The sequence below is a fragment of the Periophthalmus magnuspinnatus genome, chromosome 2, assembly GCF_009829125.3.
Source record: "Periophthalmus magnuspinnatus isolate fPerMag1 chromosome 2, fPerMag1.2.pri, whole genome shotgun sequence".
Taxonomy (NCBI): domain Eukaryota; kingdom Metazoa; phylum Chordata; class Actinopteri; order Gobiiformes; family Gobiidae; genus Periophthalmus; species Periophthalmus magnuspinnatus.
The window spans coordinates 12725406-12749388 of record NC_047127.1 but is presented as its reverse complement, the minus strand read 5'-3'; positions in this window follow the sequence as shown (position 1 = coordinate 12749388).

The following is a 23983-nucleotide window of genomic DNA, read 5'->3' as shown; positions in this document are numbered from 1 at the left end:
CAATTATTTATCTTTATTTAATATTTATTCATTTAGTGTAACTTTCCTCTGATCGAGTTTGTTTAAAGTTGGGTGCTGATCGTCTCTAAAAGAAGCAGACGGAGAATAAAAGGTATTTATTTAGCATTAGCAGCTAACAGTATTGAAACAGGCCTTTGTTTTAGTGCACAGGGATGAATAACTAGGCTTTCTTTACACAAAACATCAGGCTTCGTACAAGGAGACTGTTGCTTTGGACATAATAATCTTAATAGTTTGCACAATTTGTTTTCAAAAAATCTATGCATATGGGCAAAGTTTAATAGCTTTCTATATTTAGGGTTAGGGCTATTTTTATATTTTTATATTTCTGCACAGACCTTCTCCAGAGCATTGTATTTTAATGTTGTATGCATTTGGGAATTATTGTTTTTTTTTTTTTTTTGTTTTTTTTTTTTTTTTAAAATATATAATTAAATCTTGAGGCAACCCCTGAAGCACTGTGTTGACAGGGTTATAATGGTAAAGCCAAACATGTGATTTTGTTTTATATTGAGAGGCCTCTTTCTCTATTTTTTTTATTTATTTATTTATTTATTTATTTTTTACTATTTTACTCAATTAAAGGATTAGTTAGGGTTAGTGTCTTTAGGTATCAAAAACAGTACTATATAACACAAATGCATTATTGTTAATAAAATAAATAATACAGTATATATATACAGTCATCTATAGAGCTACAGATGACTACTAAAATAACCATTAGTTGCAGCCATCTATCTTTGTACATTGATATTAACAGAATGCTTAAACAACACATAATTTCTGTTTCCTTTTTTTTTTTTTTTTTTTAATTTGTTAGTATTTTGGAATATATTGATAGTGTTGTCCTTTCCAGTCTAGTGCAGTCCAGGCGCTATGCTTCCACTGTAGGGAGCATTATACCTCTGATGACATAGGCCAAGACAACAAGGACTAAGCTCAAACAATGAGGAGTATTTTATTTCCTAACTGTTTTGTTTCTGTCTTTCTTCAAGGTAAACATTGGAATTCCCAGTATTAAGAACATGTTTTCCTGTGATGAATGCGACGCCAGTTACTCCACTGCAGGACATTTGAAGCGGCACAAACTCCAACACAGCGGCGTGAAAGCATTTATCTGTGAATTCTGTGAAAAAAGCTTCTTCCAACAATGTGATTTAACTCGACATTTGAGAGTGCACACAGGGGAAAAACCATTTAGCTGTGAATTTTGTTCCAAGACTTTCGCGTGGGCTACAGATTTGAAAACCCACGTTCGCGTTCACACCGGAGAGCAGCCCTATGATTGTGCAGTTTGTGGAAAAAGTTTCAGACTTTCTGGAGACCTGAAAAGACACATGCTTACACACACAGGAGAGAAGCCATTTGAATGTGAGCGCTGTGGACAGAGATTTGCGCGAATGACAATTTTGAGAAGACATGAAGTTACGCACACGAGACTCAAACCTTTTGCCTGTGATATTTGTAATAAGACGTTTTCTTTCAACTACAGTTTGAATGAGCATAAAAGGACTCACGATGGAAATAAAGCTCTAACCTGCAAAACGTGTGGGAAACGGTTTAAAAGCAAAGTCAAGCTAAATTCACACATTTGTATCCAAGAATCAGAAGATGTGAAACCAGAGTCTGAAGTGAAGACTGAAGAGGAAAATACTGAAATAGTTGAAATCAAAATTTAAATGTGAAGTATGACATGATTTGTAAATTAATGATTGAAATTCCGTAATAAATAATGTCATTATTTAAAGGTACACTATGTAACTTTTCAGGTGGAGGAGGTCTGTCACTATGGAGATGTTATTGTATTGAATAGAATGGTGCACAGTATGGTATTCAATTTTAAACATATATTTTGCATTTATTTATATGTTTTTATTGCCCAAAAAGACCTTGACAAACATACATTTCAACTGTGAGTGTTATCGCCTCTCCACAGATATGGCCTTTAACTTGGTCTGGAAAAGCTGAAAAGTTACATACTGTATATTTTTGTGTAAATGTGCAATTTTTAGGCATGTTTGTGCATATGGTGAGCCTATAGACTGTGTAATAGTTATATACAGTCTATAGGTGAGCGTATCCACACCAAACGCAAACTGGGACAAGATTTAAAGTAATCTCTGTCAATCTCACCAATAAACCATTTTTTTACTTAAAGATGCAATATGTAACTTTCCTGGTGTGTTGTCTGCCACCTGCTTGTCTCTATTGATACTTTGCAGTGACATCATGCTGGGGGAGTTCTGCATATATGTATATGGCAGAAGGTTCAGTCATCAGTTACCATAGTGACACTGCACACATTAGCAAATGTTGCCAAAAAAGTTTTAAAATAAGATGAAACGCGAGAAAATGCTAATTCAATCCTAGTGTTCACAGTCCTATTTAAGTGTTTGATTTTCAACAAAAAGGTAAGAGTGACTCACTGAAAAACTACTGGCTAATGCTAGCTAACTCGTGACTGTAATATTATTTGAGAGTCTTAAATCAGCTCATGTGTTGCTGTTCCTAGTCAGTTTAAGTCAGTTCTTTCTGCTCAGATTGTGTTAAAACAAAGTCTAACTTGAGCTTCAGACAGAGCAGAGCCTCTAGTTAGCATCACCCTCCAGGGAATGTTGATGACATCAGCTGCAAAGTATCAATAGATGTTATTACTTTGCCTGGAATGTTCCACAGTATGGCATTTAACCTACACCACTAAAATTACATAGAGGATGTTTAAGACTTTTTACACTGTGATAACCTATGGCTAGTATACTGTATATTTAAAGAGCAGCACAAACACATACCAAACTCCTTTATTCTTTGTCATTTTTGCTTCACAAATTGTAAGAGATCACTTAAGCTATTATGGGAAAACATGAAATTGTATGGATGTATTATTAATAGCTTTGAGTCGAAAACAATAAACATAAACATTTCACTTTGAAGGATCAGTCAGTAGTTTGTGTGTATTTCATATAACACTGTAGAATCACCATAGTTTAAAATGGTAAATTGGGTTTTAACTGTCAAATGATAGATTTGTTGACCTGGTTTATGGTTAATATCTCTGTAATTACTGGGCCTCCCCATGAAGCAAAAACTGAGGTTCATCTAAATAACCAAAAGTGAAATTATAAAGTGATGCCATTTAACCTTGTGACGTGATTGTTGTCTGATGAAAGGCTTTAAGATTAATATTGCAAGTTTGTGGAGCCCATCTCTAACCAATAATGATAACTGTTCAATATTTATTCTCTCATAGAATCATATTGGTCCCTGCCCTCCATCTGAAATTTTAATGTCAAATTTCAAATTGACAAGACATGTAATATAGGTAAACAATCACTAGGTGGCAGTGTTCCTCAGGCCAAAACCTGAAATACACTGGACTCTAGCAAGAAAAAAGTACTCTCAGCTGTTCTACTGCTGTGGATTTAATTTATCAAAGTAAATGGGTTCTATAAACCACAAAATAAAGATTTGGTGTCTGCAACATTGGTGTGTCTGTCTTCAAGATAGATGCATTACAAATCTCCATTGGACTCAAAGTTGCAGGTATGTATGCTAAATCACATTTGTGTTTTTCTGTCTGTGTTTTGCACAGGTTTGCCTGTTTATTGCTGATGCTGTGATGCGGTGGGGCTGGAGGTTCTGTGTCATTTCCCTTGTTGCCCTGGATCTTCATCATTTATCAGCAAAAATAATCATTTAATAAAATCTTAATCTAATATTGTTTAGTTAATGTTGTTTAGTTGTTCAAGTTATTATTGTCTTTTTTTTGTGTCTTTTTTTTTTTTTGATAATCCTGTTATTGATTAAAGGTGCACTATGTAACTTTCCTGATGAATGGATTCTCGACCTGCCTGTCTTATTGGAAATGTTATTGCTTTGTCAGAAATGTTCCAGTGCATGGCATAATTTATATTTGTTATAATATTGAATAAATGTATTTATGTTTTTGTTTTTTTTAATTAGAGGTGTTACTGTGAACAGATTGCTTTTCCACAGATGTGACCTGTAATCTGGCCTGGTAGCGCCACCTGCGTGTGTCAGTGGAGACAGACAAGCTTAGTGCCATATTTTACACAGTGCCTCCATTAATTCATTCAAATAATTAACACAACTCTCTTTTCCACATGTTTTTTAGGAAAAAGGTTAATTGGTGATGCATTGGGGATGCTATAATAATAACTAAGGTTTAGATGATGTACAGCTGAAACCAGAGGTCAGAAAGTGTCATAAAGTGAGGAAAAAAGTTTATGTGTCTTTTAATTAATTAAATAAATAAAAATGGTAGTTAATTATAATAATTTGTTATGTGTCACTATTTCACTTTATACATGTTATTGGATATTTTTCAATATTCTGTGTTGAAATATTGAAGAGATATTTTTCTATGCTATGAATGGAGATGTATTTGCCATTGGTAGTTTTAACTTAAGAATGTTAATTTATTTAAGTTGAGATCGTTTGATTGGTTTAAACAGTTAATCAATAAAACATATCCAAAGCGAAATTGTCATTTTTCATTTGTTATATTTTTTGCTTTAAAATGTTCATATTATTCAATATCCTAAGGTTATTTACTGTTTTAAATTAGGAATTAAGCTCAGCAATGCATGCAATCTACTTGCCTTCTCTCCAGGATTATAAAGAGCTGGTTTGTAATAGATTCTAATATTATTTTATGTGTTCTTACTGTAAGAACATTGTTATTTTTACATGTTAATCTACAAAATGCTCAGTTGAAAATCCAAACACTTCTTTTCCGGAACTGTGTATATGGTGTTTGACTTGTATTATCTACTGTTCCTAGTCATTATGTGGCGATTTTAGGGCAAACTAAGTACATTTGTAACTTTCTGGTCAAAAATGTCTAAATCTAAGTGTGTGCTGCCTTCAGGGATTTCTACAATTTCCAGTAGTTGGTGACATCACACAGGACTGCTCTGATTAACACCTGGCTGCAGGGGTTGGAGTTTAAAGTGTGGATACCTGTTAGACCAATCACACTGCTCCTTACACCTCCAGACAACGCCCCTCCTCCCCCCTTCAGTCCTCCAGGTACTGTTTAGCAGCTCTATTTAAAATCTAGGCGGAGTTTAGGTGTTTAGTCGAACTTTAAGAGACACAAGACAGTAAGTAAATCACAGATATACAAAATCATCACTTCAGACTTATTTATTTTCTTATTTGATTGGAGCTTTATGCAGATTTCTCGGTAAAAAAGGGTTGAACATTCTTGTAGAGCTCATACCTGTTTATTATTACAACTTTTGTTTTACATTACAACAAAAATAAATATATCTTAGAACAACCCCTTGCTTAGTCTTCCTTAGAACCATTTCAATCAGATGGCACCCACTGTAAAGTTTTTGCCCCTTAAATAGTTCACAGTAAATTAGTATGACACATTACTTTTATACTTGCATAATGTATAAATGTGTAATAGTTCAAATTATTCAAATTAGTCTTGTCACAATACCAAAATTTAAAAATCGATTTTGTTATTCAGGAAATGATGATAATTAAAAACATTATTTTGACAACAGAATGTGATTTTCAACATTAAAATAGTAGTACTTTCTTTTATATTACCATGTGGCCTTATATCTGTGTAATCTCTCAGTCATCCAGGTAGGTTCCATAGTGTTTACTAATTCAAATACAAATTGCCTGTGTCACCAGTCTAAACAAAAATCTGTTATAGCTTACTGTTTTTCTAGTTCTACCACCTTTTCTTCAATTTTCACATTTGTATTCCCAGTTTTGTAATATTCCGAATGATATCGCCGCTTATGGTAATACACACTATCTGCAGAATAACTCAATTTACCACATAATTCACATGCTATAGCTACTTCCTTTTTATACCTCCCTTGGTGAATCTTTAACGCAGTTGCACTTTTGAAACTCTTACTGCAATGATCACAGTCAAATGGCTTGTCTTCTGTATGGGTCAGCTGATGCGTCTTGACTTGGCCAGGCTGTCGAAACTTCTTCCCACAAATATCACAGCTATATGGTTTTTCACCTGAATGGGTACGTTTGTGTTTAACTAAATTGGCAACAGCAGCAAATTCTCTACCGCATTTGTCACAACTATAGCGTTTTTCCCCAGTATGCACAGCTTGGTGGGTTTTTAAGCTAACCCTATGCGTAAAAGTCTTACCACAGTCATTACATTTGAATGGTTTCTCTCCAGAATGTGTCCTCATATGGTTTTTGAGCTCGCAAGATTGAATGAATGATTTCCCACATTCTTCACAGCTGTACGGCTTCTCTCCGGTGTGGTGTCTGAAATGAATCGTGAGTGTATTCGATGAAATAAACGTCTTGGCGCATAGTTCACATTTGAATGGTTTTTCTCCAGTGTGGACTCTCAAATGTCTTGTCAAATCGCCGCCTCCTACAAAGGTTTTACCGCAAAAATCACAACTATAGGGCTTGTCTCCGCTATGTAACCGTTGGTGATGTCTTAACGAACCAGCAGATGCGTAGCTTTTCCCACATTTTTCACAAGGAAATATTTTAGTAGATTTTGTGTCCAAATTTTGTGGGGAGTCCACTTGGGATATAGATGCTACCTCCTGGATAACTTCATTAGGAGGAGTTTTGGACATGTCCCACCAGAATAGGGACCCAGGGTGGACCTAGGACAAGCTGGAGGGAAGGAACAGGAGGAGGTGTCTGGGGAGTGGGAAGTTCAAGTCCTGGAGAAGCAGAAGAAAATTGATTAATTGATGGCCCTTTTTCCTGAAAGAAAAACTTTTTAAAAACTGATTTTATATTCTGTGATTTATTTTGTATGTGATAATTAAAGGTACACAGTGGCACGTTATCTACAAGATCCCATGGAAATAGAAAGATAAAACCATAGTTCGGAACATTCACCATGGAGGTGGATACATTTTATGCCATACTGTGGAATATTATAGCCAAAGGAACAACATTTCCATGGAAACAAGCAGGAGGACTAAAGTTTATGGAGATGCAAGCCTGCTCACAGTAAAGACACATGTTTTTCAGTGCAATAAAAATAACCAAAATGAAAGAAACATGCTTCATTTTAGTCTATTTTTAAGCTAAAAGTTACATACTATAGCTTTAAACTACTAATACTAATTAAAATGCAATCCACAGACTGAACTATTGGCAATATAGAAGTGTCTTTTCATTGTCATTGTTACCATTTATTTATTTTTCATTGTATGTTTAATTTGAACTATTAAACTTTATCTATTTGAGCAATTTCACTTGGTTGCTAGGGAAACTACTATTTCTACAGCTGCTACTAGGACTACTACTACTACAACTACTGCTACTAATACTAATACTGCTACCACCCTATCATCAAAATATACAATAAAATATATATTTCAATAAGGTTAACACAAATTTGAATTCAATTACAATAAATATGTCTTTTGAGTCAAATAAATAAATAGAAATATAGACCCCATAATTTGACTAGTGCAACAACTACCATATGACTAGGCTACTAATTTTAATTAACAAATCACCATTTCTATTATAATAACACAATTATATAATTATTACAACTTGACTAAAACCAGTACTTTGCTTCTGCTTTATTTAGAAGTGTATATAATGGTAATTAAAGCGAGCTGAGAGGTAAATACACTGTTTAGCTAGCATTACCTGCACGAGATACGATGCTTTGTCCAGTGATAGTCAAAGCGAGGCTAATGCATTGACAAACTGAATCGAATACAGAGAAAATACGATTATTATTGGCGAGTAAGCATGCATTTTATATTATTTGTTCCATAATAAAGACCACAACAAAACAGCGTGTTTTTTCCCCCGCATTTGTGAGATATCCACGAGACACCTATATGCAGAGAAATACTGCCACCTGCTGGTATAAAATGGCAAACCTTGTTCATTAATTGTACTTAAAAAAATCCATACCGTGTATATACCGATGGTATTAAAATAAAAATAACGGGTATTATTTATGTATTTATTTATGTATTTATTTATTTATTTATTTATGAAGAAATATACCCAAGACGTGATGGTATTAATTAAATTTCTTTTTTTTTTTTAACCATAATGTTGCTTTTTAATTCGTTTCAAGATAAGCAAAATGTCTAGTAATTGTGTTAAGAATGAGACACAGATAATTCAATCTTTTTTTCCTGTAATTTTACAATATTAAGCAAACAGTATCTTACTACCTGAATGTTTATCTAGGCGCACACTTGATTAAACATTATAGAGTTTTTGTATTTATTTTTAGCTATATTAAGTTAATTAAATATTTTTAAATAAGTCAATTTTACAATACTGATGTGAAAATAATTTGTATTTGTAGTACTCGTTATTACCGGTCGTGGGCGCTGTTGTTCAGTCAAAATATTGAGAAGAAGATCAATCAAAACAGAAGCGCTAATTTACTCACGTTTCATCAAGACTTTAAGTTAAAGTCCTCTTTTCTGGTAATTTTAAGTTAAGTTACGTTAAGATAAGTTGTTAGTTCTTATTTGCAGCAGTTAAAATTCGTAAAAAACAAAACATCTGCTTGATTTGTTAAACAAGCTAATTTAGGAATGCTAGACGTTCAGTGAAAACAAGCTCAACAACATGTTTAGCAATTAGCAAGAAAAGCTAAAATGTAATTTGTCAAAACTTCAACGCTCTAAAATGTATTACTATGTTGTTGTCATGAAAGTATTATAAGATCATATCATGTATCCATGGTTAATGTTTGTAATTTCTTAAGTAAAAGGCACCAACGTATATGTCTTTTTCTTATAGGAGCTTGTACTATTCTTAGCTACTTATTTTTGACAAGTAACAGTGCTCAGACTTGAACAAAACTGAAAGCTATTTGTTTAATTTGAGGGTTTTTTTTAGAAGCAGCTCCAAAATTCTTGCTACGATAACAAAGATTTGCCAGCCTACACACACTATTATAGAATGAACAAGCCAAATTTGAGGGATAGGTTTATTCAGAAGGTTATTAGTAATGTATTTTTTCTGATTTTATATAATATTTTTGCCCCTTAATAATAAAATTTTGTGTTCTCAAACCTAGGGCTGAGTTGATTTTTAAATGTTATGTACTTTATATTATAACTAAAACACACTAACTTATCCAACATAAAATACAAAAATATTTCATTTGCCGCTGGTCTATTAGTGATGAATTGTATTATTCAGTTGTTATTGTGTTTTTCTAAGCCTTAATTTTGACTTTTTCAGAATTAAACCAACACTGGATCAAGATTTGGTTTGTCTACCATGTTTCCTTGCAGTAAGTGTGGGAAGAACTACACGTCTCCGCGTGGTGTAAGACTCCACCTGCGCATTCATTCTGGAGATCGACCTTACGGCTGTGATTTCTGCTCCAAGACTTTTGCCTGGAAACATAACGCCAAAAAACACATCCTAATTCATGCCAAGAAACCGTACGATTGTGAAATTTGTGACAAACAGTTTAGATCTTCCAATGAACTAATGCACCATCTGAGAAAGCACTTTGAAACAATGCCTCATGTTTGTCTGGATTGTGGTAAAGGATTTAACAGGCCAGCTAAACTCAGAATACATAGTTGTCACAGCAGAGCTAGCATTGATGATGAAGAAATTCTCAAGCAAAAAGATATTACTGAAAAGACCCATTCTTCGTTCAAGACAGGAGATGCACAACTAGGAAATGTAGATGGGAAACCAGAGGATGAGGAGTAACAGTGAAATGTTTTTTTTGTTTGTTAATATAACACTAAAGTTAAAGGCTAAGTCCTATAGTTGGGTTAAGTTTACATGGTTTATTTAAGTCCATTATAGATCTTGCATTTCTCTGTATTATTTGAAAATATGTGTCAAATATTAAACATAAGGTTAGAATTACAGGCTCATGGTGACTTCACACCATGGTGTCAAAATTGTGCGAAATGCCTCATTTGAGGCCATCTGCACTATTCTTATATTTGCATTAACTTTACATCGTTTGTTTAAGTTTACTAGGATTCTACATTACTGTGTATTATTATTTTTATTTCTTGTTGATTAGCTGACTGGCATTATAAATAGTTTTAGTTGTTTTTTTCAAAGGAAAAGTATGTTGGTGTTCAAATCAAAAATTTTTAAGATTTCTGTTGTTTCGTTTATTTGCTGTTAATTTATATATTTATTTTTATATATATTATTTAAGATTGTGCTTTATTTATTTATGATAAATTAAGCAATTTAGCAGCATTTTTGTGTGGTGTTTATTATTTATGAGAAGCTTTTCATTCATTCATTAAATTAATATGAACGGGGGCAATTTCATAATACATGTGATTATACATGTGTAAAAACCGAAAGGGTATGAATTATTTGTAAGCCATATGTAGTTTGTAACTGTTAAAGCTGCACTGTGTAACGTTTTGTGGGGCAAGTGGTCTGCCACCTGCTTGTTTTGAACGAGATGTTTGGCTATTACTTTGCCTGGAATGTTCCACAATATTATATCAATGTCTGTGTAATCCCACAGTTGTCCAGGTATGAACCACAATAAAAGAAAAAATCATATCTGTCACTAAGTTTTTGTCCAGATGACAGATTTGAATTGTTCTTTTACTATTAAATATCAATGTTGCATTAATTAAATTGCCTTGTAAAACATGCATTCTCACTGTGAGGGCAGTCTCATTTCTCCACAGATCTGACCTGTAATTTAGCCTGCTTGTGTTACCTGCTTCTCATCTTGGAGATTGCTCAATTTAATACCATAGGGTGGAACAGTCCATCTCCTTGAAGACAAACAGGTGACCGACTACACTGGGACACTGTTGTGAGGTAAACTCCTTGTCTATAGGTGGCGTTGTTGTAACTTTTTCCTTTTCAAAACCTACGAAGATAAACCAAGCTGCGCGCGCAACTTGTGCCATTTTCAAGCTAATGTTGTTGTCCACTACGAGTCCTGCAGGTTTAACCCAGCCCCCTTTTCCCTTAAAGCAAGCCTATTTTAACATATTTAGCAGAATAGCAATTTTAACCAATCATGTCTAATCGGAATACACCTGATCCAAGCACCCCGAAAAGCGGTTCCCCTCCTCCGGCTGCAGAGGAGACGAAGTCGGACTCCCCAGCTCCGGAGAAGCCCGATGCGGCGAACAAAGACGATCCGCCTAAGGAGTCCTCCCCCCCGGCTACAGAGCAAGCCGAGGACCCCGGGGAAGAGTCCAACTCCGACGAGGGACCTAAAGAAATGACTTTAGATATGAGTTGTTTTAGAAAACCTGGGGAGAAAACTTTTACGCAGAGATCGAGGCTGTATGTGGCCAATATTTCTCCAGACATCACCGAAGAGGAGTTCATTCAGCTTTTTGCAAAATATGGGAAAACTGAAGAGGTATTCATAAACAGAGAGAGAGGTTTTGGATTACTGCGACTGGTGAGTAGTTAATGTAATTGTAATTTAAGTGTAGTTTTATTCATAATTGATGAACTTTCAAATCATGCAACAGCGATATATCTTACAGCTATGGATCAATATTGGGACTCCTATACCAGAGCTTTAACCAGGTCTTAACCAAAATAAACCAAACAATAATACAGCTGATTTATTGTGTAAACTAAAATGTGTAAGAAATTCATGGAATAACCTGTGCATACATAATACTATCCTAATGCTATCTGAATGACTCACCATCTTACACTGCACAGTATATAGATTTTTATTTCTTAAAGTGAATATATTTTTGACGTCTCCTAAGTGAATGCTAGCAGCACAGTTGCGTCATTCCACTGCAGCATAAGCAAACTCTGCAGTCTGCACTATGCTAATTTCAAATCTTTTCACCTGCTGACAAAATTTAAATAATTACATCATTCTTTCAAAAGGACAGTATTTGTTTCATCATCTTCCTGTTTTAAATACATTATATACCTCTGCAGTTCAGAGCCATGTAAAGTACACAATATTACTACATTCCCTTTTTTGAATCAAAGTTGTTGAATCTTAAAGCCACAGTATGTAACTTCTTAAGCCCCCAAAAATAGACTAAAATAAAAGCATGTTCTTGTCATTTTCGTTGTTTGTTGCACTGAAAACTGTTGTACTGTGAGCGAGCTTGCATCTCCACAAACCTGAAACGTATTTGGCCTCTTTCTGCTTGTTTCCATGGGAATGTTGTTTCTTTGGCTGTAATATTCCACAGTATGGCATAAAACGTATCTATCTCCATGGAGAATGCTAATCTTGATTCAAATTTGATGAATTGCCCGGCCCTACTTTACACCCTCGTTATGCTGCAAGTTTTTGTTAATTAAATGTTTTATCTACTTTTTTTGCAGCTATTTTTCTTACAGACAATATACTGAAAAACCAATTCCAGTTTTTCATATCTTCAAAACAACCATTTTAATCTTGTCTCGCAGTAGGATGTATAATACTCACTTTACAATATATGGACTTTTAGCAATGGGCCAGATCTGAAATGGATGTAGTCATTAGTTATTCCACTTTTCTGCATAATAGAGCATTGCTAGCCTTGTATTGCCTTCTCTCTCTGCTCCTTTAAGCCCTTTTCTTCAAAGCCTGTAAACCAAACACTATTAAAAACACCAGAGTTGTGCAAAACAGACATTTAACATCTGCTCATTATTTCTGCCCTAAAACCTTCATTTTCTGGGATATTTCTCCTCTCTGACTCAACAACCTCTTCACACGTAATTTTTATACCGTTTTGTAGCTCGGAGACGAAATCAAGACGTTTTGCAAAATATATGACACTAAATCATGCATCGGGGGAGAGGGTTAGCTTAAGGCGCTAATGTATAAGTGTTGTTTTGGCCTTAAGCTAGCGCGCACCTTGTGAGAAGTGCTAACAATATAATAAATGTGCTATGTTGTCATCCATTGCCTTACTGTTGTTTAAAATAATGTCTTTTTCTATTGGGAAGAAAAACTGTGATGCCTATATTAAAATTGTATTAACCTTTTGAGAGACATATGGAGCACCATGGACTCAAAACTATATATAAAGGGCCCATAGTACACGATTATCTGATAATGGTATGTTGTTTCCTCATCACAAACGTAGCTGGAGTTGTGTTTTGTTTCATTCACACATGTTTAACACACAGACCCTGCATATTTAGGCTTTTCTCAAACTAAAAAAGACTCCGCTCCACCTTGTGATGTAATGTGGTTATACAAGAAGTGCTTCACTGTGTTTTTAAACTCCTCACACCTTCATTAGAATCATTTGCATGATTTCAGTCCTGGAATTACCAACCTCTACTGAACTAAAGGTAAAACCAGCTGTTTACTTGAAAACTATCGCTTCGTGACGTCACAAAGTGGAACGGAACATTTTGGGCTTTGGAGATGCGCACAGACTAAAAATGAAGGGTTAGTTAAACATGTGCGGATGAAACAAAACACATCTCCAGGTCTGTTTTTGAGGAAGTAACAACATTATAACAGGATTTAAGGTTCACAAAAATCTATTTTGTGTAAGACAGGACCTTTGATAATGAGAAAATTTGTTTTGGTTGGAATCAATACTTTTGTAAATTAAAAAAAAAAAAAGGTTCACTATATAACTTTTAAAGGGTCTACCACTTGCTTGTCTCCATGGAGATATATTATATTATTGCTTTGTCTGGAATGTTCCAAAGCATGGCATTAAAGCTATATAGCTTTACCAAACCAGCTTTGGTTTTTATTGCTCAAAAATACAATGAAAAACATGCATTCTTACTGTGAGCAGAGTGACCTCTCCACAGATCCGACCTGTAACTTGCCTGATGTCATCTCACAAGTTTAATGCCTACTGTGAATCATTCAGCGTCGTCATAGAGATGAGCAAGTTGCTGACCCTCCTTGAGAAATTACATAGTGCATCTTAAAAAATATATCTTCAAAATGAAATAAAAAATTGTATATTTACTTTTTCAATGTCATTCTTTACAAACTTGGCTAAGAAATCTTTTTAACAAACTTGGAATCTAAAACTATACTCATTTGTGTCCACTGACCAAAATGGCGTCTCAAATGTCTCTCCTCACACATGTGGAGGATTGTTTTCGGTGCCTGCTGCTTTTGTACATGGATATTCTAACATATTTATTACTCTGTGTGTTCATGTGTAGTCCAGTGGCGTCTGTGTAACTATCTAAAGCGGCGTCTTGTATTTTTCACGCCAAACTGTCGTCATCACCAACAAAATAAAATAACAGATGGTGTGAGATATTTCTGTCCAGTGAGTGGGTGAGTGTGATTATTATGGGAAAAGTCTATGGGGACAAAACATATGTGAAAACAATAAAACTAGAAACTGTTCAGTGGTATTAATCATTTCAGCGGGAGGGAGAGGGAAGGTGTGGTGAAGAGGTGGAACAGTTACAGGTCAGATCTGTGGAGAGGTGAGCTCATTCACAGTAAGAATGTATATTTTGTTTCACTGTTTCTTGAGCAGTAAAACAGCTTAACTGAATAAATACAAGATAGATAAGTTTAATGTCATTGTGAAAAAATGTAAGCAAAGAATTACCTCTTCATAGAGACAAGTAGGTTACTAGAAAAGTTACATAGTGAACCTTTAAAACAACAATCAAGTATTCTATTGTTATATTGCTAATTTAAACTCACCTATGTATTTTATTATTATTATTTTTATTTCTAGACAATATTCCGTCTCTCCTCTTCTCCTTCTCTTCTCTCCCCCCCTCTCTCTCTCCTCACGTTCTCTCCCCTCTCTCCTCTCCTTCTCTCCCCTCTTTCACTCCTCTACTTCTCTCCCCTCTCTCTCTCTCCTCTCCCTTTCCTCTCCATCTCTCCCCCTCCTCTTCTCCTTCTTTTTTATTATCATTGTGGTATCAGAATCAGTATTGAGTAGTGAGTGACTCTAGTCTTTAGTATCAACATCAAACTTGAAATTGTAGTATTGTGAGAACACTACTACCAATACATGCCCTCTGCCTTATTATTCAAATTCTACCCAGAACAAAGTTTGACTGCTGTAATCCTTGGAAAACATGGCACCAGTGGCAGGATTCAACTTTCACACAGACAAATACACAAATGTGCCAGTTATACACTTTCCACTATTACGTCTCCAATCCTAAGTCCAGCTCATATTTATACTTTTATTTATACACACGGGTTATTCCTCGGAGGATTTGAGGCGTTCTCGTTAACAGCTTTGGCTCTGCTCGGCTCCAGATACAGGATTTTCTGAATAATAATGAGTATTTGAATGTTTACCACCACACGGTCGCTTTGAACAAGAGCAAAGCTGGAAAGGCAATTTTAAACAGAAAAAACTATAGTGAAAGTATTGCAGTAAAAGTAGTTTGGTTGCAAGTAGTAGTAGCAGTGGTAGTAGTAGTAGTAGTAGTAGTAGTAGTAGTAGTAGTAGCAGTATCAGTAAAGGTAAAAGTACTACTGGTATGTTATAGCAGTGGCAGGAAATGAAGTAGAATTGGCAGTGGGATTAGTGGCAGTAATAGTAGTACTATTAATAGTAAAAGTAGTAGTACTATTAATAGTAGCTGCAGCAGCAGTAGTAAAGCTAGTAATAAAGGTGAAACGTGATAGTACTGGCAACAACTGAAGTAGCAACCTAGTAGACATAGTAGTAGAAATGTCAAGTGTCAGTAATATATTAGTAAAAGTAGTAGTACTAATAGTAGCAATAGTAGTAGTACAAGTAATAGAAGCAGTAGCAGCAGTGGCAGTAGTAGTAGCTGTAGTTAAGATATTTAAGACATGACTGGTAGTATTAGTATATTGGCACTACATTTGTACTACTACTACTACTTACTATTGCATGACCATAATTTAGCAGTCTCTCCTTTTTAAACCCACTTTCTAACCAAAACAAGAAGCTCCATGTCAAGACGTTGCATCATTTATTACAAAATAAAACATGTAGAACTAGATCGAAATTACAGTTGAAACTCTGTTTACATTTGCACCAGTCACTTGATTCCTCACCTTGTATCACTGGTGTAGCTGCTGCTGAAGCCTGTTTTTCTCAATGGGACACTTCCTCATTAGTCTAACTTGCTGTGATCTGATTGGCCAACTCCTTGCACAGGTGTTCTGCAGAAAAATCAATGTGAAGTGATTAGGGCACAATTATACCACAGGAACATGAGGTACAGGTGGAAATACATGGATGCAGGAATATAGATGAATATGAGTATTAATATAACAGTACTAGTAGTAGTAGTAGTAGCAGTAATAGTAATAGTCAATGCATTCATGATTTATAGAGCTAATAATACTATTCATAATTTATAGAGCTAATAATACTATTCATAATACTATTAGGGCAGAATATCTCTCCATGGAGACAGGCAGGTGACACCACCAGGCCAAGTTACAGGTCAGATCTGTGGAGGAGTAAGCCCACGTTTTTAAAGGTATTTCTACAGTAATAAAAACACCTATGATTGAATAAATGCTGGGTAGGTTTAATGCCATATTGTAAAAAAAAAAAATGAACTCAGTGCCATTCCTCCAGTTGCTTGTATATACAGGAAATGTGAACCTAGAGCCCCTCATAGCTGTTCCGGGTCGACAACTTATTTACCGCTCAATCAGATTTGTTTATCTGCAGCAAACTGAGCAAAGTAATAACAACTAATAAAAAGGATTCATGTATCAAAAACATAAGACAATAAGGTGCATAGATTGTATACTTTATATAATATAATGATAATATTCTATAATAAAAATAAATGTACATGCTTTACAAACGTGAACATATTTACAAGACATGAAAGTGAAATACTGAAAAGTACAGTGTGGTTTTCAAAATTGAAAATTATAATAAACAGATGACATTGTAATATGCCAGCAGTTTCTTCAGATAGCAACAGTTGGCCAGTCCTTAAGTTTCGCTTGCATCCATTGCCATAAATCTCTGTATCTTAACATTCCAAATCTTGGTCAAAAGAAGGGAATGCTTTGAATCATCCAAATGGCGGGTACTTGAAAAGTTTGTTTGCCATGAATTTGGACACAAGCATCACTCTGCCTTGGCGTGTTTTTTTTCCCTGATGTGTGATGTGCGCTATTTAGTCCACTGACCGCCAGCTCTCTGTCAGTGTGTTCCAGTGTTCCACTGATCACTTCAGATCATTGTTCAGGTGTTCTAAGTGCAAGTCCAGTGTAACATCTCACCTGATGAAGACACTGGAGAGACTGGTCCTTGGTCACCTCCGCTCCACCGTGAGCTCAGCGATGGACCCACTGCAGTTTGCATACCGGCCTGGCATCAGAGTGGAGGACGCCGTCATCTACCTGCTGTATCGCTCACTGTCTCACCTGGAGAACCCCGGCTGCACTGTGAGGATTCTCTTCTTTGACTTCTCCAGTGCTTTCAACACCATCCAGCCACTGCTCCTGAGGGACAAGCTGGAGACCGCCGGGGTGGACTGTGACCTGGCAGACTGGATCCTGGACTGTCTCACAAACCGGCCCAAGTTAATGAGAGCCAAGAACTGCATGTCTGATCTCATGACCTGCAGTGTGGGGGCACCCCAGGGTACTGTCCTCGCGCCCTTTCTTTTCACCATTTACACTGCAGACTTCAGACACAACACAGACAGCTGCGTCCTGCAGAAGTTCTCTGATGACTCTGCCATCATTGGCCTCATCAAGGATGATGACGATGTGGAGTACAGAGGACTAACACAGGACTTTGTGGACTGGTGTCAGCAGAACCACCTCATCATCAATGCAGGGAAGACCAAGGAGATGGTGGTGGACTTCTGCAGACGCCACTCTACTGCCCCCTCAGTGAACATCCAGGGAAGGGACATTGAGAGAGTGGACAATGTACAGGAAGGGTCAGAGCAGGCTCTATCTCCTGAGGAGACTCAGGTCTTTTGGAGTGAGAGGGCCACTCCTGAAGACCTTCTAGGACTCTGTGGTGGCATCAGCCATCCTGTACGGTGTGGTCTGTTGGAACAGCAGCATCACAGAGAGGGAGAGGAAGAAGCTGGACAAGGTCATCAAGAAGTCCAGCTCCGTCCTGGGCTGTCCTCTGGACTCAGTGCAAGAGGTGTGGGACAGGAGGGTCCTGGCTAAGGTCTTTTCTATGCTGGGCCATGAGTCTCACCCCCTGCAGGACGCTCTGTCTGCCCTGGAGAGCAACTTCAGTGACAGACTGATTCACCCTCGCTGTGTGAAGGAGAGGTTTCGCAGGTCTTTCCTTCCAGCTGCTGTCAGACTGTACAATGAACAATGTTAACACTGAACATGTGTCATTCATCCACACCTATGTGCAATACTCAAGTCACTTTACGGAGATGTTATATTAGAGTTTATTTTTAGTTTATATTTTAAGTCTATTTTTTAAATTATTTTAAGCTATTTATCTATTATCTTGTTTTATTGCATGTACCATTTTCCTTCTGTTCTTTAACTGTGCGGTGCAATAATGGAATTTCCCCACTGTGGGACTAATAAAGGCATATCTTATCTTATCTTATGTTCTTCCCAGCGCCCCTTCCCCCTCTGTTCCTGAACCTGTTCCATGTGAGACTTTGTGTCATATGGAGAAAAAGTGGCATTAGGTTGTAACGCCAACAAAAGTGAGCTGTACATGTATGGCTGAGGCCACTCTACAGTAAAGAAGTGTCACCTTGTAAAACTGCATGGGCCGCTTGCAATTACCTTCTTTCACAGCATCCATTACCTTCTTTCACAGTGTCCATCATGTTTAACAAGACAAGGCTAAAGCTTAGTTATGCTTCTGAGTGCTGTTTGATGCGATCTGGATTGATAGAAGATGAACCTGTGTTAGGACCCGAGTAACTCGACTTAGACTTCAACAAGAGCTTGTGTTTTTCCATCTTGTGGGTATCCTTCGAGCCTTCTGATGCATGTAGACTTTCCCACATCTCTGCTCCTGGCAATGGAGCTGAGATGGATTTGGTGACATAAAACATGATATAACTGCCAGAAAAACTGCACAATCTTTTCACCCATCGTAGGTTGCACTGGGACATTGTTTTGCATTAGAGCACCTATTACACCCTTGTGTTAGCTGATATAAAAAGATGAAAAAACAATGCCAAACTGCCAAATTCACAGTGGCAGGATCTTGAAGCACCCAGACATTTCATGTTGTTTTGGGTGTAACTGTAGAAAAGTATTACTCTAAACAGCATCATCATGGTTAGGTAATGCATCTCTAATAACGTAACACATGCAGGTACTGCAGGACTTGCGCAGAAATACCACGTTCTAAGACGAGTTTTGCTAAGCTGCCAGGAGGGGGTGCAACAGGGCGACGAGGGGGGAAGGAGTCGCCCAAACTGAGTCTGCAGGGGGTCACTGGAGTGCTTGGACCGGTCCGCATCGAGCTTGGAGTGTTTGCAAGAGACGACTGGGAACTGGAAAACAAAATGTATGTATATGTAAATAAGTACTACACAATGTTTGGATTCTAAAGTAAGACGGGCTAAAATGAGCCTAACACAGGACTAAATTTTAAGACAGAACCAAGCTAAAATATAACCAATATCATCAATGGTATTTATTTTGTAATTAAATAAGTGTAGATATTTCTGTTGTGAATAACAGGTTTTTAAAGGGTACAAAAGTATTACTTTGACAAGAAATAAACCTGATTTGTACAATTATATGCAGCCAGGACACTGCCTCATTTTGACCATTTTAACCTTTGACAATATATCTGTACTGGGGCAAAACCAATTTTACTTTATTACATGAAAAACTGTGGGGAGTCCACTTGGGATATAGATGCTACCTCCTGGATAACTTCATTAGGAGGAGTTTTGGACATGTCCCACCAGAATAGGGACCCAGGGTGGACCTAGGACAAGCTGGAGGGAAGGAACAGGAGGAGGTGTCTGGGGAGTGGAAAGTTCAAGTCCTGGAGAAGCAGAAGAAAATGGATCAATTGATGGCCCTTTTTCCTGAAAGAAAAACTTTTTAAAAACTGATTTTATATTCTGTGATTTATTTTGTATGTGATAATTAAAGGTACACAGTGGCACGTTATCTACAAGATCCCATGGAAATAGAAAGATAAAACCATAGTTCGGAACATTCACCATGGAGGTGGATACATTTTATGCCATACTGTGGAATATTATAGCCAAAGGAACAACATTTCCATGGAAACAAGCAGGAGGACTAAAGTTTATGGAGATGCAAGCCTGCTCACAGTAAAGACACATGTTTTTCAGTGCAATAAAAATAACCAAAATGAAAGAAACATGCTTCATTTTAGTCTATTTTTAAGCTAAAAGTTACATACTATAGCTTTAAACTACTAATACTAATTAAAATGCAATCCACAGACTGAACTATTGGCAATATAGAAGTGTCTTTTCATTGTCATTGTTACCATTTATTTATTTTTCATTGTATGTTTAATTTGAACTATTAAACTTTATCTATTTGAGCAATTTCACTTGGTTGCTAGGGAAACTACTATTTCTACAGCTGCTACTAGGACTACTACTACTACAACTACTGCTACTAATACTAATACTGCTACCACCCTATCATCAAAATATACAATAAAATATATATTTCAATAAGGTTAACACAAATTTGAATTCAATTACAATAAATATGTCTTTTGAGTCAAATAAATAAATAGAAATATAGACCCCATAATTTGACTAGTGCAACAACTACCATATGACTAGGCTACTAATTTTAATTAACAAATCACCATTTCTATTATAATAACACAATTATATAATTATTACAACTTGACTAAAACCAGTACTTTGCTTCTGCTTTATTTAGAAGTGTATATAATGGTAATTAAAGCGAGCTGAGAGGTAAATACACTGTTTAGCTAGCATTACCTGCACGAGATACGATGCTTTGTCCAGTGATAGTCAAAGCGAGGCTAATGCATTGACAAACTGAATCGAATACAGAGAAAATACGATTATTATTGGCGAGTAAGCATGCATTTTATATTATTTGTTCCATAATAAAGACCACAACAAAACAGCGTGTTTTTTCCCCCGCATTTGTGAGATATCCACGAGACACCTATATGCAGAGAAATACTGCCACCTGCTGGTATAAAATGGCAAACCTTGTTCATTAATTGTACTTAAAAAAATCCATACCGTGTATATACCGATGGTATTAAAATAAAAATAACGGGTATTATTTATGTATTTATTTATGTATTTATTTATTTATTTATTTATGAAGAAATATACCCAAGACGTGATGGTATTAATTAAATTTCTTTTTTTTTTAACCATAATGTTGCTTTTTAATTCGTTTCAAGATAAGCAAAATGTCTAGTAATTGTGTTAAGAATGAGACACAGATAATTCAATCTTTTTTTCCTGTAATTTTACAATATTAAGCAAACAGTATCTTACTACCTGAATGTTTATCTAGGCGCACACTTGATTAAACATTATAGAGTTTTTGTATTTATTTTTAGCTATATTAAGTTAATTAAATATTTTTAAATAAGTCAATTTTACAATACTGATGTGAAAATAATTTGTATTTGTAGTACTCGTTATTACCGGTCGTGGGCGCTGTTGTTCAGTCAAAATATTGAGAAGAAGATCAATCAAAACAGAAGCGCTAATTTACTCACGTTTCATCAAGACTTTAAGTTAAAGTCCTCTTTTCTGGTAATTTTAAGTTAAGTTACGTTAAGATAAGTTGTTAGTTCTTATTTGCAGCAGTTAAAATTCGTAAAAAAACAAAACATCTGCTTGATTTGTTAAACAAGCTAATTTAGGAATGCTAGACGTTCAGTGAAAACAAGCTCAACAACATGTTTAGCAATTAGCAAGAAAAGCTAAAATGTAATTTGTCAAAACTTCAACGCTCTAAAATGTATTACTATGTTGTTGTCATGAAAGTATTATAAGATCATATCATGTATCCATGGTTAATGTTTGTAATTTCTTAAGTAAAAGGCACCAACGTATATGTCTTTTTCTTATAGGAGCTTGTACTATTCTTAGCTACTTATTTTTGACAAGTAACAGTGCTCAGACTTGAACAAAACTGAAAGCTATTTGTTTAATTTGAGGGTTTTTTTTAGAAGCAGCTCCAAAATTCTTGCTACGATAACAAAGATTTGCCAGCCTACACACACTATTATAGAATGAACAAGCCAAATTTGAGGGATAGGTTTATTCAGAAGGTTATTAGTAATGTATTTTTTCTGATTTTATATAATATTTTTGCCCCTTAATAATAAAATTTTGTGTTCTCAAACCTAGGGCTGAGTTGATTTTTAAATGTTATGTACTTTATATTATAACTAAAACACACTAACTTATCCAACATAAAATACAAAAATATTTCATTTGCCGCTGGTCTATTAGTGATGAATTGTATTATTCAGTTGTTATTGTGTTTTTCTAAGCCTTAATTTTGACTTTTTCAGAATTAAACCAACACTGGATCAAGATTTGGTTTGTCTACCATGTTTCCTTGCAGTAAGTGTGGGAAGAACTACACGTCTCCGCGTGGTGTAAGACTCCACCTGCGCATTCATTCTGGAGATCGACCTTACGGCTGTGATTTCTGCTCCAAGACTTTTGCCTGGAAACATAACGCCAAAAAACACATCCTAATTCATGCCAAGAAACCGTACGATTGTGAAATTTGTGACAAACAGTTTAGATCTTCCAATGAACTAATGCACCATCTGAGAAAGCACTTTGAAACAATGCCTCATGTTTGTCTGGATTGTGGTAAAGGATTTAACAGGCCAGCTAAACTCAGAATACATAGTTGTCACAGCAGAGCTAGCATTGATGATGAAGAAATTCTCAAGCAAAAAGATATTACTGAAAAGACCCATTCTTCGTTCAAGACAGGAGATGCACAACTAGGAAATGTAGATGGGAAACCAGAGGATGAGGAGTAACAGTGAAATGTTTTTTTTGTTTGTTAATATAACACTAAAGTTAAAGGCTAAGTCCTATAGTTGGGTTAAGTTTACATGGTTTATTTAAGTCCATTATAGATCTTGCATTTCTCTGTATTATTTGAAAATATGTGTCAAATATTAAACATAAGATTAGAATTACAGGCTCATGGTGACTTCACACCATGGTGTCAAAATTGTGCGAAATGCCTCATTTGAGGCCATCTGCACTATTCTTATATTTGCATTAACTTTACATCGTTTGTTTAAGTTTACTAGGATTCTACATTACTGTGTATTATTATTTTTATTTCTTGTTGATTAGCTGACTGGCATTATAAATAGTTTTAGTTGTTTTTTTCAAAGGAAAAGTATGTTGGTGTTCAAATCAAAAATTTTTAAGATTTCTGTTGTTTCGTTTATTTGCTGTTAATTTATATATTTATTTTTATATATATTATTTAAGATTGTGCTTTATTTATTTATGATAAATTAAGCAATTTAGCAGCATTTTTGTGTGGTGTTTATTATTTATGAGAAGCTTTTCATTCATTCATTAAATTAATATGAACGGGGGCAATTTCATAATACATGTGATTATACATGTGTAAAAACCGAAAGGGTATGAATTATTTGTAAGCCATATGTAGTTTGTAACTGTTAAAGCTGCACTGTGTAACGTTTTGTGGGGCAAGTGGTCTGCCACCTGCTTGTTTTGAACGAGATGTTTGGCTATTACTTTGCCTGGAATGTTCCACAATATTATATCAATGTCTGTGTAATCCCACAGTTGTCCAGGTATGAACCACAATAAAAGAAAAAATCATATCTGTCACTAAGTTTTTGTCCAGATGACAGATTTGAATTGTTCTTTTACTATTAAATATCAATGTTGCATTAATTAAATTGCCTTGTAAAACATGCATTCTCACTGTGAGGGCAGTCTCATTTCTCCACAGATCTGACCTGTAATTTAGCCTGCTTGTGTTACCTGCTTCTCATCTTGGAGATTGCTCAATTTAATACCATAGGGTGGAACAGTCCATCTCCTTGAAGACAAACAGGTGACCGACTACACTGGGACACTGTTGTGAGGT